We start from the raw sequence: 18574 nt of genomic DNA, 5'->3' as shown, positions 1-18574 counted from the left end.
GAATATGCCATGCCGTCCTATTTTTCGTATTATTCCATCCTGGAATCATGTGTTTGCCTTACATCAAAGTAGTGATTGTCAGTATCATGCACGAATGAGTTCTGAAGAGTGAATTTTATTGCTTTTTCTTGTCGGTTTTACTTGACAATTCAAAATCAATAAAGCGGAAGGAAGTTAGCAAGGCAGCGGATGAAGGTGCTCCTTCCAAACGGAGGGCCTCTACAGATTCTACTCCTCCATCCCCCCAAGATGATTTCCAAGACAACACATGCATAGACACTCAACGTAGCTGTGTTGGTGATGAGCACGTCTCCCCTAGTGCACCATCACAGGTGCTCCCTCTAACTTGGCACTGTTATATGTGGTTGCATGTTATGTATGATGTCTAGCTTGTATTGCTTCTAATTTTGTTGAATTTCATCTGCTTACTTTACACATTATACTTGTGACTAAGACACGTGTTCCTGTTTCTAGAACATACAATATCTGTCTATCACACCATGTTCTTACATCAAAGTACATTTGTTCTGAAGAACTAAATTGTTATTCGTTTTTCTTGTCGGCTTGACTTAACATGGCACAGAGAAAGAGGAAGCAACACAGAACGACAGGGAACGGGAAGCGGAACAATCCTGCAGATTCTGCTGGTACTAATGGTGCAATAGAAGGTCAAAGTCCAGCGGAAAATTGTACCGACAGGGTATCCCGTGCTACACGAGCTGCAGAACAAGCCAAACAGAAACAAATAGCTGCCCCCAAACAAGTAGAGACAACCCTAGCTGTTGCAACACCTTCCACAGTACCACCAGCTGCACGATTTACTCGTTGGTCAACTCAGCTAGCAGCACGTTCCCAAGCTCCCTTGCCACTTGACACTACTTCCGAAGCACTCTTGACACAAGATGAGTTGGCAAGATCAGATGAACTTTGTGAGCTTCAACAGCAAGAAGGTAGTTGCTAGAGTCAAGTTACAGTTGCATGCTTCTTTATATGTAGTCTCACAGTTTGATGTACACTAACACTTCCTATTTTCGTTGTTGGACTAGCACCTAGGCGCAAGAGGAAACAAACATCAGGGATAATGCTCGATAGGTTAACTAAATCTAGAGGAGGAAGAATGGAGATCCGTTTTGAGGCAGGTTTAAAAAGGCCACGTGATGCTACAGAGTCAGCCAAGTTAGTATCAGAGGCAGCGGTTGCCGTTAGGTGTCATGTACGTATCCTCCCAACATGGATTCAGTACAGGAATGACAAAGACGAAACCCAGTTCAACACCTTCCTTGACCATTTATCTATAAGTATGGTTATGTATGGAAACTAGTAATATCGTCTTGCTCTGTCCAATACTTTCTAGGTTGCTGGTAATGAGACTCCCATAATTTTCAACAGATGAGGTTCAAGTTGGATAGCCAAGATGATGCAACCAGACAAGCTTGCACCCATGTTTTCAAGTCTGCTCTGCGACAGTATCGGTATAACTTGAGGAAAACTCACTTTGAAGGCAAGGCTAACAGTGAACTTGCCCAAACATCTCCAGTGGAAAATATATCGGATGAAGACTGGAGAGGCCTCGTTAAACACTGGTCTGATCCGAAGTATCATGTACATTATATATATGTGATCAGATCACATGTTGAAGTCCTATTAATGCATGTGCCACACAAATCTATCTTCTTGTAGGTGAACTGTTCAAAGAACAAGGCCAACCGTACGAAAGTGAAATTCCAATAGACGACAGGATCTCGTAGCTATATTGTACACTGCGAGGCTCTTGTAATTAGCTGCTGTTTCACTCTTTTCGCTGTACCATATTATCAGATCTATATTGACTTGTTCCAAATGCATAGGAAAGCCCGCAAGGACCAAAATGTACCTGAACCAAATGCTGTGGAAATCTTCAAGGACTGTCACACCAGCAAGAAGAAAGGCATGACTACACCAGTCAAAGTCGCTGTTGTAAGTCCTTAATCTTCATGCCTTTTAACTACTACTTACTCTGACTTGTGCCTTGAACTGCATGGTTTGCAGCCAATGTCTATTACTCTTTTCAGTTTTATACACAATTGGCTTAGCGTATCATTGCACCTTACAAGGTTTAAAAGAGAGGAGTGATGTTCCTTTGATCTTGACCTGTAATCTAGTTCCATGCTGGACTTGCCCACACAACGTTACAATTGCCTGTTTGTCTGTTCTCAGTTGTTTTGTGATATGAATGATGTCATACTATGCTTACCGTATTATAAACTTTGTCTCTTTATCCTTAGCTGTCAATACAATGTGAAGAAATAGACAATACATTAGCCATGGTACATGGTCATATGTTTGGAACCTGGTTTTATTATGTACTTTGCAGTAAAATACAACTAATATTTTACATGGGTTCACCAGAATAAGTTCTGTATATAGACCAAAGCTATATTGTTTAGTTTTGCTGCCTCCTTAATATCTTCTGTTCTGATACTACTAATGTAAAAACTCAACTTTTCAGGAAGCTATGGAAAAACTGGTGGAACCGCCACCTTCTAAAGGTGGCGAGGCAACTATAACCGCAATGTCAGCTCTTGCTGCAGTGGGTCAGTACCTGTCCACTAACAGTGCCAAAAGCATGTTCCTGCGTAATACTGGGTTGGTTGTTAAGGCAATCTCGTCCAAACTGCCTCATGATCAAGATATGCAAGCTCAAAACAATGTTATATCTACGCTCCAGACACAAGTCCGTTCCTTAACAGAGACCCTTTGTGAAACAAGGACAGACATTGTTCGATGTCGTCAAGATACGCATGGTTTTGAAACCAGACTATCAGACATTTGCTATGTTGTTTAGGAGCCGAGGAGAAATGAAGGCGAATGTTATGGTGCTCCATCGGACAATACAGCATGAAAACGTAACAGTCAGGTCAAATGAACTGAGCTTCTGAACTTCTAGTGGTGCATTTATCTCCTAGACTGTTAACTTTTAAGCCAACCTTCCTTTTGTTTTATAGTTGTAATTTGTTATGTTGCGATATAAAATTTGTTATTAACGTCCAGCCACTGCCTGAAGAAAACAGCAAGCCATTTTTGTATAGTGTAGGGTGTTCCCTATATTTGCACTGGTGGCGATCTTTGATGCCCAGTGGATGTAATCTGTGCAATCGCCTTAATAGCCTAGCGTTAGTTTAGGGCTTATGTAGCGACCAGACCTCAAACAGTCTGATCTCTGTGCATCAGTGTCATCCCTGGATCGGTAATGCTGACACACACAGTACTTGAGGATTTATAACAGAGTAGCAATCACACACTTATTACATCGAATGTCTCAAAAGAGAACTTATTACAATAAATATGGCTTAAGGCCATCTAATACGATAACAGCGGAAGGCTTGGAAGATAAAGTGAGTCCATCAACTCCAACGGCATCACTGAGTGAAAGACCACGACCTAAGGCACCTTACTCGTTGTCTGAAAAGTCTGCAACATGAACGTTGCAGCCCGAAAACGGGTCAGCACATGGAATATGCTGGCAATATAACACAAGAGAGCAATGAACAGAATAATGCTATCACTACATGCATATATGGCTGGTGGAGGCTGTATGGTTAATATGTTTTGTGGAAAGCCAATTTTTCCCTACAACAAAGGAATAAATTTTATTTAACTATCATGGTAGTTGTTAAACATTGAGAAGATTCACCCAACTCAATCCCAATTAAGCATGATCATTAAACCCAATCAAATTATATTAAGAGTGATGAGATCCACATGATGATCCAATAACTAGATACTCAAGATGTCCATAACCGAGGACACGGCTAACCATGATTAGTTTGTACACTCTACAGAGGTTTGCACACTTTTCCCCACAAGACCCGATCTCCTCTGTTGGATTTCTCGCACTACATAATGTTTGAGAAACGGATGACCGAGGCACAGTCTTTCCGAAGAGGTCCCCTTAACCGATAGATAGGCCGGTACACCTACAATCCCCTACATCTGCTAGCCCATCATGGAAAGGTTTCCCACAACTTACTCAACTATGCCAGAGCCCATAATGGCATGTGGCTGCACACGGAAGTTTCTAGCATGAATAATCTTATGATCCCTTTGAGCCTGGGTGGCAGTCCATAGGAGAATCACCCGGTACCCCGGGATTTCCAAAAATACAAGCAACACTGGGTTCCCCAGGTGCCTCAGTCCACCCAGATGTGTATTAAAGTTGACACCTTAAGTTAACCATTAATTAACAATACTCACATCTGTCATGAATACACTCAAACCCAAACCACGTCTACGAGCATAGCATAGCAATATAAGCAACGTAGAAGTAACTCCCATAGGTTTGATAATAAACAGGTGAATAGGTACTACCTCATCTACTTCCCAAACCCACAATTTAAATCAGATCCTAACCATGCAATTGTTTGAGGATTGATCTAATGCAATAAAATCGGGTAGTAAAGAGGTATGATCAAAGTGTTACTTGCCTTGCTGATGATCCGTGAGACCTAGAGACTCGTAGTAGCACGCTTCGCACTCCGGGTACTCTATCGCAAACAAACAAGCATACAATAAGCAATCAAGCAAAGATGCACGGGTAAAACTCAAATAAGAAGATCTAACCAGAAAGTTCAACTTAAGAACTCCGGTTTACAAAAAGAATCAAATCAAACGGAGCAATGAAACTCAAACTGCGAAAGAAACAAGATCCGTTTACTAATCTGGACTAAAGTCAAATTTTACAGTAGCAAAAACTTGTTTAAGTTGATTAAACAGAAAGAGGGCTTCGAGACGAAACTCTAGGCGCTTGAATCGCCTGATTCCAATAAATGAGCAAAAAGTTAAACTAAAACGAAAATCGGGTCATAAATCGTGATCGAAAATAATCATGAAAATCCCGAGAAAAAGAAAAACTGACGAACAGGCTAACGAACGTTCGCTGTCTGCGGCTAAACGGTGAAAATCGTTCGTTAAAACGAATGAACGAATGTGCGTTCGTTAAATAACTAAACCGGGAAAAGAAAAAAAACCGATCTAATAAAAAAACGCATCTAGGGTTTTACCAAAAAACCGAACCGGCAAAGAAAACCGGCGGCAACGGCGAACTCCGGCGACTCCGGCGGGTCGGCGGCGGGCGGCGGCGGCGCACGGCGCTGGCGTCGGCGGGGCGGGCGACTTGGGCCTCGGCGGGGTCGCGGGCTCGGCTTATAAAGTCGCCCGGGCACAGTGTCCCGGTCGAACACGGCCCGGTAAGTCGGTTGACTTTTTTATAATAAAAAATCCGCACAGAAAAACGAATAAAAGAAATACTAAACAGACTCTAAAAATTCTAAAATAAATTTTCCCCGTCCTCTAAATATCTACCGGACAAGGTGAACATTTATTTGGGACTCTAGTGCAATTTTGAAAAACGTATATTTTTCCTAATTCAAATAAAATAGCGATAAAACTCGGAATAAAATTCTTATTTGATTTTAATATTAAATCTCAAATATTTCTTTATTTTGAGGGAGTCATTTTATCCTCTCTCTTTTATTTTTATAAAAGAAATATTCAAAGAGAAAATAATTAAAATCAAACGATCCTCTTTTCAAAATTCGAGAAAACTCAAATATGAAAATAACGAAATTCCCAACTCTCTCCGTGGGTCCTTGAGTTGCGTAGAAGTTCTAGGATCAAACCAAAATGCAATAAAGTATGATATGCAATGATGACCTAACGTATAACATTCCAAATTGAAAATTTGGGATGTTACAAACCTACCCCCCTTAAGATGAATCTCGACCTCGAGATTCGGGTTGGCTAGAAAATAGGTGAGGGTAATCCTTCCGTAGGTCTTCCTCTCGTTCCCAGGTGGCTTCATCTTCGGTATGGTGGCTCAACTGAACCTTGCAAAACTTGATAACTTTGCTCGTGTAACTCGGCTGGCAAACTCGAGAATCTTGACTGGCTTCTCCTCGTAGGTCAAATCGCTATCCAATTGAATCGCTTCCAGCGGCATGGTATCTCTCAAAGGAATATCAGCCATCTCTGCGTGGCACCTCTTCAATTGAGAAACGTGGAACACATCGTGAACTCCCGACAATCCTTCGGGCAATTCCAACTTGTAAGCAACTTCTCCCATACGTTCCAAAACTTTGTATGGTCCCACAAAACGTGGTGCTAACTTTCCCTTAACTCCAAAACGCTTCACTCCTCGAAGTGGTGATACACGAAGATACACTCTGTCTCCGACTTCGTAAACTGTCTCCTTGCGTTTAGAATTCGCATAGCTCTTCTGCTTGGACTGGGCTACTTTGAGTCTATCGCGAATCAGCTTAACCTTCTCTTCAGACTCTTTAATCAAATCTGGTCCAAACAACTGTCGGTCTCCAACTTCATCCCACAACAACGGCGTCCTGCACCTCCTTCCGTACAATGCTTCGAAAGGGGCCATCTTCAAACTGGCTTGATAACTGTTGTAGTAAGAGAACTCTGCGGATGGCAAACTATCGTCCCAACTAGATCCATAGTCTAGTGCACAAGCTCTCAACATGTCCTCCAAAATCTGATTGACTCTCTCAGTCTGTCCATCTGTCTGCGGGTGAAAAGTTGTACTGAACTCTAGCCCGATTCCCAAAGTTTCATGCAACTGATTCCAAAACTTTGAGGTAAACTAGATTCCTCTATCTGATACAATGGACCTCGGAACTCCATGCAAACATACGATCCTGGTCATGTATATCTTTGCCAACTTAGCACTGGTGTAAGTGGTCTTCACTGGGATGAAATGAGCTACTTTCGTCAAACGATCGACTGCAACCCATATCGAGTCATAGCCTAAATGAGTCCTGGGCAATCCCGTGATAAAATCCATGCCTAGCTTGTCCCACTTCCATTCGGGTATCGGCAATGGTTGTAGCAATCCTGCTGGCTTCTAATGCTCTGCCTTCACTCTCTGACATACATCACAAACTGCTACATACTCCGCAATATCCTTGTTCATTTCGGTCCACCAGAAACTATCCTTCAAATGCAGGTACATTTTAGTATTTCCTAGGTGAATCGAATATGGCGAATCATGGGCCTCCTGCAAAATCAGCTTCCTGATCTCCTGATCATTTGGCACATAAACGCGGTCCTCAAACCATAAGGTATCGTGCTCATCCTCACGAAATCCTTTAGCCTTTCCTTTGCTAATCCTTTCCTTTATCTCGGCAATCTCCTTGTCCGTCTTCTGAGCTTCTCTGATATTATCCATTAAAGTAGATTGAATCTCCAATGCTGCTACATAGCCTCTCGGAACTATCTCCAAACATAGCTCGCGGAGATCCTCTGCTAACTCCTTGGGTAACTCTCCGGTCATGAGTGTATTGACATGACTCTTGCGGCTCAACGCATCGGCTACTACGTTAGCCTTTCTGGGATGATAATGCAACTTCATATCATAATCCTTAATGAGTTCCAACCATCTCCTCTGCCTGAGATTCAACTTCTTCTGTGTGAAGATATACTTCAAACTCTTGTGATCCGTGTATACCTCACAATGGTTTCCGATGAGAAAATGTCTCCAAGTCTTCAACGCATGCACTACGGCTGCTAACTCCAAATCATGCGTAGCGTAATTCAACTCATGGGGTTTAAGCTGTCGTGAGGCATATGAAACAACTCTTCCCTCCTGCATAAGTAGGGCTCCAAGTCCTCGACGAGAAACATCGCAATACACTTCATAATCCTTGCGTTGATCTGGCAGAATCAACACTGGTGATGTAACCAAGCATTTCTTCAACTCCTGAAAACTAGCCTCACATTCCTCAGTCCATTTGAACTTGGTGTGCTTCTTTAACAACTCCCTCATAGGCTTTGCAATCTTCGAGAAATTCTCAATGAACCTCCGGTAGTATCCTGCGAGTCCAAGAAAACTCCAGATCTCTCCAACTGACGTGGGTGCCTCCCAATTTGTCACAGTGACAACTTTGGTAGGGTCTACTGCTATTCCTTCTCCGGATATAACATGTCCAAGGAATCCAACTTCCTTCAACCAAAACTCACACTTGCTGAACTTGGCGTATAGCTGATGTTCTCTGAGCTTCCCAAGTACTAAACGCAAATGCTCCTTATGCTCCTCTTCATTCTTCGAGTAGACCAAAATATCATCAATTAACACCACGACGAACTTATCCAAAAACTCCATAAACACCTTGTTCATCATGTTCATAAAATAGGCAGGTGCGTTAGTCAGACCAAATGACATAACGGTATACTCATATAGCCCGTACCGCGTGGTAAAAGCTGTCTTAGGTATATCTTGCTCTCGAATCTTCAGCTGGTGGTATCCTGATCGCAGATCGATCTTGGAAAACACTTTAGCTCCTTGCAGCTGATCAAACAAATCATTGATCATCGGCAGTGGGTACTTGTTCTTGATCGTTACTTCATTCAATCCACGATAATCAACAACCATCCTCAACGATCCACCCTTCTTCTCCACTAGAAGCACTGGTGATCCCCAAGGTGACGAACTTGGGCGAATATAACCTTTATCCAGTAACTCCTTAATTTGCTTCTTAATTTCCTCCAAATCCTTTGCGGGCATTCTGTACGGTCTCTTAGATATTGGCCCTGTGCCTGGCAAAAGCTCAATCAAAAGCTCAATGTCTCTATCCGGTGGCATGCCTGGCAACTCTTCTGGAAATACATCCGGGAAATCCTTCACCACTGGTACTTCCTCCTGTACAACTCCTGATAAGGAATTTACTTGAGTCCTATTCGGCACATGCCGGGATACATACTTGATCCTTCTTCCTTCTGGGGTGGTGAGCAAAATCGACTTACTGGTGCAATCGAGGTTTCCTCCATACATCGATAGCCAATCCATACCCAGAATCACATCCAAACCTTGCGACTCCAAAATTATCAAGTCTGAGGGGAAAACATGCCTACCTATGGTCAATGGCATCTGAAAACATCCTTGGCTTGCCATATACTCTGCTCCTGGCGAGCTCACTAACAAAGGTGTACTAAGAACTTTGGTGGGCAGTTTATACTTATCCACAAATCCCCTTGATATGTATGAATGCGATGCACCAGTATCAAAAGAACGACTGCAGTAAATGACTTAACCAAAAACTTACCTATTACTGCATCTGGCTGGGCTTCAACCTCCTCCACGTTAACGTGGTTCACTTGTCCCCTGTTGAAAGGCTTGGGCTTCTTCCCAGAACTTCCATTGCCGTTTCCATTCTTAGCTTCAGGACATTCATTGGCGTAATGTCCAGTTTTCTGGCACTTGTAGCAAGTAACGTGACTTAGATCTTTCTTGGCTGGCGTTGCTGGGCTGGAACGGTTCTGTCTGTTGCTTCCTGCATTACCATTCCCGTTCTTGGAGCTACTATGGTTGTGTGAACTTCCTCCATTGTGAGTGTGGCCTCCATGGTTATTGACAAGTCCTCCCGAGTTCGGGGTGAAACGGGGTCTCTGCTGAGCTCCAGAATTATACTTCCCTTGTCCATACTTCCTCTTGCGGTTGTCAATCTGCTACTACTTCCCTTCAATCATGAGAGCTCTATCTACCAACTCCTGGCAGTTATTGAAATTTGCCACCATCAACTACATGCTCAGCTCATCATTCAGTCTTTCCAGAAACTTCTCCTGCTTAGCTGCATCTGTAGCGACGTCATCTGAGGCATAACGTGCTAGCTTACTAAAGTCATCCACATACTGGCCAACGGTGCGTCCTCCTTGGCGTAGGTTGCGAAACTCACGCTTCTTCATGGCCATAGCTCCTGTTGATACATGGGCAGTGCGAAAAGCCTGCTGGAACTGGTCCCATGTAACAGTGTCGATGGGGTAAGTGGCTATGAAATTCTCCCACCATGATGCTGCGGGTCCATCAAGCTCATGTGCGGCAAAACGCACTCTCTCCGCATCTGTGCATCCTGCAGTGGTCAACTCCCTTTCAATCTTGCGGAGCCAATCATCTGCAACTATCGGCTCGGTGCTACTAGAGAACACCGGTGGATTCAGCCTTATAAAACGGGCTAAGTGATCAACAGGTGGTGGTGGTGGTGGTGGTGGTGGGTTGTTGTTGTTGTTCCCCTGATTCTGATTCTGGACTAGTATCTGCATCAATGCATTCTGCTGCTGGATCAACTGAGTGAGCTCCGGTGGGAAAGCAAATCCATTGTCGCGTCTCGTAGGCATCTGCTGGGTTTAGAAAATATGAGAAAACAGAGTAGAATGAGGTCTAGGGGGAAAACACTACCCATATGCACATGAGACAAACACAATCATATCACTCACTCAATCAAGCAAGGCATACAATCGGTCTAGAACTATCATTACAAAAGTGCTCGGACTATACTACATACATGGTGGAATACTACTACTGATATGGTGGTCGACTGGAAAAATTGATCGGTCGAAGACTCCATGATATCCGCTCCAGCTTCATCAACATAGTCATCATCGCTATCATCGGGGTCCGAGTTGGTGTCGTCAATGATGATGTAGTTTTCCGGGCAAGTGGAATCATCATCTTCTCCTCCTGGCATGGGATCTCCCATGAATACTCCGATCTTCTTTATCAGGTCGTCATTCTTCTCCAATAGTGTTGCGATTTCTTCCTCATATCCATCGCGTGTAGACTTGAGTTCTTCCTCCAGCTCCGTGATCCTTGTCATCGCCTTCTTCAAATCTGTCATGCCTGCGCACATCTGGTTCTCCTAGTGTCGAATGTGCTGGTTTAACTCTTGGATGAAAGCTGCAATGGATCTATCCTTCCTGGTGTTGATCATCTCCCATTGCTCATCTCGACGCCCACAAATTTGGTAGATAGTATCCTTAAGATCCTTGTGGTAAACATGTCCAATGCGTCCCATGGTGATGTGGGCTGCCATACTCTTTCCTAGACTCCAGGTTGGTGCATCAAAGGAAAACTCTATGGGCTCAGTGATTGGCGTGAATGTCCTTCCTGGAACTTGAACTTGAATCATCCAGCGCTCCTCTTCTGGTAAAGTGGCGTTGTAAGTCCCAGTGAAGCTTGGTATTCCGATGTTCAGGTACCTAGTGACTTCCTTCAAGTGGCGTCCAAAAGGTGTGTCTTCATCCGGTTGTGCAAACTTGTTCCTTGCGTCCACCATCCTAAAGAGTAGAAAATGGAGAGGAGTCAGAAATGAGAAGAGAGTAGTGATCTAGGGCTTTAGCTTAGTGGTCGTGTCCTACAGTCAGCGTGTGCTCTGATGCCATCTTGTAGCGACAAGACCTCAAACAGTCTGATCTCTGTGCATCAGTGTCATCCTTGGATCGGTAATGCTGACACACACAGTACTTGAGGATTTATAACAGAGTAGCAATCACACACTTATTACATCGAATGTCTCAAAAGAGAACTTATTACAATAAATATGGCTTAAGGCCATCTAATACGATAACAGCGGAAGGCTTGGAAGATAAAGTGAGGCATCACTGAGTGAAAGACCACGACCTAAGGCACCTTACTCGTCGTCTGAAAAGTCTGCAACATGAACGTTGCAGCCCGAAAACGGGTCAGCACATGGAATATGCTGGCAATATAACACAAGAGAGCAATGAACAGGATAATGCTATCACTACATGCATATATGGCTGGTGGAGGCTGTATGGTTAATATGTTTTGTGGAAAGCCAATTTTTCCCTACAACAAAGGAATACATTTTATTTAACTATCATGGTAGTTGTTAAACATTGAGAAGATTCACCCAACTCAATCCCAATTAAGCATGATCATTAAACCCAATCAAATTATATTAAGAGTGATGAGATCCACATGATGATCCAAGAACTAGATACTCAAGATGCCCATAACCGAGGACACGGCTAACCATGATTAGTTTGTACACTCTACAGAGGTTTGCACACTTTTCCCCACAAGACCCGATCTCCTCTGTTGGATTTCTCGCACTACATAATGTTTGAGAAACGGATGACCGAGGCACAGTCTTTCCGAAGAGGTCCCCTTAACCGATAGATAGGCCGGTACACCTACAATCCCCTACATCTGCTAGCCCATCATGGAAAGGTTTCCCACAACTTACTCAACTATGCCAGAGCCCATAATGGCATGTGGCTGCACACGGAAGTTTCTAGCATGAATAATCTTATGATCCCTTTGAGCCTGGGTGGCAGTCCATAGGAGAATCACCCGGTACCCCGGGATTTCCAAAAATACAAGCAACACTGGGTTCCCCAGGTGCCTCAATCCACCCAGATGTGTATTAAAGTTGACACCTTAAGTTAACCATTAATTAACAATACTCACATCTGTCATGAATACACTCAAACCCAAACCACGTCTACGAGCATAGCATAGCAATATAAGCAACGTAGAAGTAACTCCCATAGGTTTGATAATAAACAGGTGAATAGGTACTACCTCATCTACTCCCCAAACCCACAATTTAAATCAGATCCTAACCATGCAATTGTTTGAGGATTGATCTAATGCAATAAAACCGGGTAATAAAGAGGTATGATCAAAGTGTTACTTGCCTTGCTGATGATCCGGGAAACCTAGAGACTCGTAGTAGCACACTTCGCACTCCGGGTACTCTATCGCAAACAAACAAGCATACAATAAGCAATCAAGCAAAGATGCACGGGTAAAACTCAAATAAGAAGATCCAACCAGAAAGTTCAACTTAAGAACTCCGGTTTAAAAAAGAATCAAATCAAACGGAGCAATGAAACTCAAACTGCGAAAGAAACAAGATCCGTTTGCTAATCTGGACTAAAGTCAAATTTTACAATAGCAAAAACTTGATTAAGTTGATTAAACAGAAAGAGGGCTTCGAGACGAAACTCTAGGCACTTGAATCACCTGATTCTGATAAACGAGCGAAAAGTTAAACTAAAATGAAAATCGAGTCAGAAATCGCGATCGAAAATAATCGCGAAAATCCCGAGAAAAAGAAAAACTGACGAACAGGCTAACGAATGAACGTTCGCTGTCTGCGGCTAAACGGTGAAAATCGTTCGTTAAAACGAACGAACGAACGGGCGTTCGCTAAATAACTAAACCGGGAAAAGAAAAAAAAAGCGATCTAATAAAAAAAGCATCTAGGGTTTTACCGAAAAAACCGAACCGGCAAAGAAAACCGGCGGCGGCGGCGAACTCTGGCGACTCCGGCGGGGTGGCGGGTCGGCGGCCGGGCGGCCTCGGCGGCGGCGGCGGCGGGTGGCGTCGACGGCGTTGGCGGGCTGGCGGGCGGCGGGGCTAGGGTTTTGGCGGGGCGGGCGGCTTGGGCCTCGGCGGGTCGTGGGCTCGGCTTATAAAGCTGCCCGGGCACAGTGTCCCGGTCGGACACGGCCCGGTAAGTCGGTTGACTTTTAAAAAAAAATCCGCATAGAAAAACGAATAAAAGAAATACTAAACGGACTCAAAAAATCTTGAAATAAATTTTCCCGGTCCTCTAGAAATCTACCGGACAAGGTGAACATTTATTTGGGACTCTAATGCAATTTTGAAAAACGCATATTTTTCCTAATTCAAATAAAATAGCTATACAACTCGGAATAAAATTCTTATTTGATTTTAATATTAAATCTCCAATATTTCTTTATTTTGAGGAAGTCATTTTGTCCTCTCTCTTTTATTTTTATAAAAGAAATATTCGAAGAAAAATAATTAAAATCAAACTTCGAGAAAACTCAAATATGAAAATTCGAGAAAACTCGAGAAAACTCAAATATGAAAATAACAAAATTCCCAACTGTCTCCGTGGGTCCTTGAGTTGCGTAGAATTTCTAGGATCAAACCAAAATGCAATAAAATATGATATGCAATGATGACCTAAAGTATAACATTTCAAATTGAAAATTTTGGGATGTTACTTTATTTCCTAGTCTTCTTTTTCCCTGGTTTGCTAGTGGCCGCAACAACCATGGGCCATATACGGACCGTGGTGGCCTTGACCCTGCTACGGGCCGTAGGATCCATGGGCCTCCTACGGGCCGTCTTTAGATGGGCCTCTAACACGGCCGTAGAATCGGTGGGCCTCGGGCCGTCGGATAAATGGGTCTACATGGGCCGTAAACGGGCGTAATTGGTATCGGCCCAGCACGGTAACGGGCCGTTAACAGGCCAGAGGACAGCAAAGGCTTAATTCTATCACATGCATAACAGATCGTTAATGGGCCAGAATATAGGACAGGCTGGAAACAGCGCAACGGGTTAACAGGCTAGAAACGAGCCGACTCTTGCCACGGGCCGAATTTGGCCCATTGGGGGAACAAGCCAGTAACGGGCCGGAAGTAATCGGGGGCCGGAAAGGAGCCCAAGAACGTATGGGCCGTCAGTAGGCCGAAAGCTAACACAGGCTGGAAACGTCCCATGTGAATCATGGGCCGTTAACGGGTACAAAGAAATTTACTGTTCATTATGGGCTAGAGTCACCGTGGGCCTCTAAACGTCCTAAAGATACGAAGGCCTCATATGGGCTGAAAGACGTCGTGGGCCATACATGGGCCGAAAGTGAAACGTGCTGGTGTTATATTCGACGGCCCACATGACGTTGTTGGGCCGATTTCGTGCAGGCCCTGACGGGCCGTGAGTTACCGAGCCGTAAAATGGGCTATTTGCGAAGAGACCGTTAACAGGCTTTTCATGGGCCAGCTCGCTATCATTTGACCAAGTCAAATGGGCCGGCCTTTGTAAGCTAAATGGGCCAGTGATGGGTCGTCGCACGTGTCGACATATCATAGGCGCCTATCGGACCCACTAACGAGCTGACACGTATTTCCTCCGGCCAATCAGAATTTTACACGTGAAAATTTCCCATTGGTCCGGGCTGTTAACGGGTTATCGGATCCAAAACCGGACCCGATAGCTTAACAGCGTCCCATTACGGTGGATGCCACGTGTCGGTCACCCTTGACGAAAGCACTTCTATGACGCGCGATTTATCGTCATGGAAGTGGACACTTCCGTGATGATAATTTTGGTAATGTCATGGAACACTTCTACGACAACACAGGTATGACTATCTTGATTCTGTCATAAATTTGTCATGGATGTACATGCATGACAGAAAACGTGACCTACTGTGACAAACACGTATCATCACGGAAGTGTATTTTTTGTAGTGATATGTTTATTTTCTTAGTGATAGAAGGTGTGTGAGGTGCAGTGGGCACATCATTTCTAGGTTTGGTGGGTCAAGGCGAGGACTCATAAGTCGGTTCCGTCCTGCGCCATATAGGTCAGGCCGAGATGCGTTATACGAAGACCCATGGATTACTCGACATACAAGACAAAGATACCAGAGTCGTGGATGACTCTATCTCTACTGACGTGAAGCAAACTACGATTTGTAACCCTAAGCCCCGAGATGTTATATAAGGCCGTGGGCTAGTTCGTTGATAGTATATATACACAAACAATCCCTTGGCATTCACGTGTACTTTATACACATCCCCATCACAAATATACACTACCAAGAGTAGGGTATTTCCACGACCGCAAGGGCCTAGACTTGGGTAAATCTTTGCCTCTTATTACCGTCCAGTCTAACCGTCAGAGATATCCTACCAAATGATTTGATCGAATCATATCCGCCAACTAGTAAGACAGGGGGAGACAATGTGTGCGAGATAGGCCTAAAGAGAGTGTGCGTGCGGGAGAAACGTAGGCAGATATGTGTATAGAGAGAGGGCCAGCAGAGACCGTGCCTGTGTATGCATTTAGAGAAAACATTCATAGATAGTAGTAAGAGAGAGAGGGAGATATATAGAGCGTGTGTGCGTGAGACACCCCGGGAGAGAGTGTGAGCATTTGTGAGAGAGAAATGCCGATGTATATAAAGTGTGTGCGCTTATGCGTCAGATAGAAAGATAGCACGCGTGTGAGGAGGGACCAAGACAGAGTGCATCTACGCGTAAAAGACTGTTCTATGCATTAAATTATAAATTGTATTAAAAAAATTGGATGGGATCATGAAATTTGCAATTCGCGTATGAACGAACATTGATATATCAGACACCCATACTCTATTGAATTCGAGCATGTGTATGTGTTTATTTCACATTATTGATCCATAGAGTGAGAGTGGTTTGAAATCCAGACAATGCATGACTTTTGCAATTCATATATAAACATGAGTGCACTATGTGTTGTCAGTGTCAAGCACTTTATACATTTGTCACATACATGGTATACATTCCAAATTGCTAGCTACGAACTAGAATACATGTTGAATTCAACATAAAGTGGTTTCAAAGATTTGAATTCATAGGAAGTGCATTCAACTATTTGAATTCGAGATAATGGCATTTGTAAATCACATTTAAAAGGGGGCATCAATCTTTGTTGTGCGTTTGAACATGCTATATATTCATACGCATTTCTAACTATATTTTTTCAACCAAGGTGATTATCTAGAACCATGCATGAATTGAGCTAAGCTGCAAAAAAAATTACTCAGGTTTAAATCCTCCCCTTTCAAAATAATCATAGTTTTAGGATTTTCAAGAGTCAAATTTTTTAAAGTTTGACAAATCCTAAAAGTTCAATTGTGGAGAACTGTAAACGTTAATGGTTCTACTCCTAAATATTGAACGAAGCGCCAATAAGCCTCTCGCCGCCCGAAACCGCGCGAGACCAATGTTTGATGGTAGGAAATTACTATCCTGACTCTGACCTGTGTAGCCTATCGGCCCAATGTCCAAAGTTCTAATACGGGGTATGTTTGTAACATCACCAAGACGCCAGTCAACCGCCTCCGAAAACATTCATACACCATGGGCGCCTAAACACCCATGCGCTCGGCCGAAATCGCTCCCGCCCACTATTTGGGGCACCTGAGATTACCGTCCTAATCCCGACCCGCAATATGTCCAAAATTTTAGATGGGGGCAAAGTTTGTAACCTTTCCCAAATTTCAAACAAGCACGTCTCAAACGGAAACATGGTTCCCTCTTAGCTCCCCCTCCCTCCGTTTCCCCATTCATACTCCGTGGGCGCCAAAACACCCTCTCCACCAGCCGCGAAACCCCAGCCTCCTCCATCCTCCACCCCATCGCACCCGATCCACCGCCGCTCTCCTCCATCAGGCTGGAGCCGGTACCCCGACGTCGTCGTCCACCACAACTGCAACCGCCCTCAAGGACTTAGCAGGTGAAGCAGAGGCCGAGCTCCCTCCATGATGCCGACCTGCGCCGTACCTGAACCACTTCGACCACGCCATCCTGCGGCTCACCACTGCCGCTCCACTGTCACAACCGTCCACCGCACCGGAGCTATTCATGCTACTCGTTCGTCGACTCAGATCTTCTTCCCCGTCGCCGACAGACGGCCGCCGCACCACACTCAACAATTTGGCCATGGGTTCGCCCAAGGCCCCACCGTCCTCCACAATATCTTGTTTCCAGCGAACCACAAGAAGATCATCAAAAAAACAGAAGGAGGACACAACACTACCAGCCGAGAGTTGTACTCCTCTTCCCTTATTCATGCAAATCTAACATCTCTGCTCACACGGTATTCATCCCATGAAAGAAACTAGTTGACAACTTCTTACTGCACCTTCTTCCTGATACTAAATGTTCCAAGTAACTCGCCATGCACAAGGTTTCCCCTCATTTACTATTTCACCTTAGCTAGAGGTTTGTCTTATTGTCCCGTACTCTGTCTTCGGCCTTCGAAAGGAGACCAGTAGGGGCAGCGTCGTTTTCGGGTCTTTGCCTGCCAAGTTGGATAAGAAAAAACGTGCATAGAAATTCTATGGCCTCGTTCATGGCAGGATGTGGCAATGGTGGGTTATCGGCGGAAGGAACATCCCCCTTTTCAAATGTGCATTCCTCCCCCCCCTAAACTAGCTACACAAAATGGTCAGTGAAAAAGACAGGTTACATCAAGCAATAAAATCTGCTACGAAAATTTAGATCAATAACTCATTGCTCTTAAAAAATTGCATAGCCTACAAACTACAAATATGCTAACAATTTGCTCGCAAATCAAATTAGCACAATAATAAATTGTAGACAAATGAGGTATGTACCTCATCGATTTGGGAAAGGCATGGAAGGAGATGGGAGGATGCCGGAGATGACGATGGTGGTACCCGACAGGAGCACGAAGGTTCCCTGGTTTGAGCGCGCCATTGACGAGGATGGGCGCAGTCGCCTCCTCTTCCATCTCGCGCTCTCCGCAGGAGCCACCCCCGAGCGGCTGGCGGTGGAGCGCCACCGCGACGACCTCCGCTGGAGCCGCGCCACCGTTGCCTCCCATAGCGCGTGCTGGTGAGAGAAACCCATCCGCGGTCGCCAAAGAGGAGATGCGTGGCCGTGTGCCCCTCCGCACGACCTCCACCGGGAGCCACCCCAAGCGGCTGGTGGTGCAGCGCTAACGTGAAGATTTCCACTGGAGTCACGCCGCCGCCGCGCACGAGCTACCCCTGCCGTGGTGGCTGGCAAGGAGGAAGAGTGGAAGGCGACGGATGAAGTGGAGATGAGTGGCTGCGTTGGGTGAGGGTGGAAGGGAAAAGATCGTGGGGGCGGAGGTCGTTTTTGCTAGGATTCTAAACCCACGAACTATTGCTTCGGGTTGATGTGGCGACACTCTCGACTTTAAGATTCGGCTTGGTCA

This window comes from Triticum aestivum, chromosome 2D, assembly GCF_018294505.1.
Source record: "Triticum aestivum cultivar Chinese Spring chromosome 2D, IWGSC CS RefSeq v2.1, whole genome shotgun sequence".
In the NCBI taxonomy this organism is placed as follows: Eukaryota; Viridiplantae; Streptophyta; class Magnoliopsida; order Poales; family Poaceae; genus Triticum; species Triticum aestivum.
Note: the sequence above shows the minus strand (reverse complement) of the source record.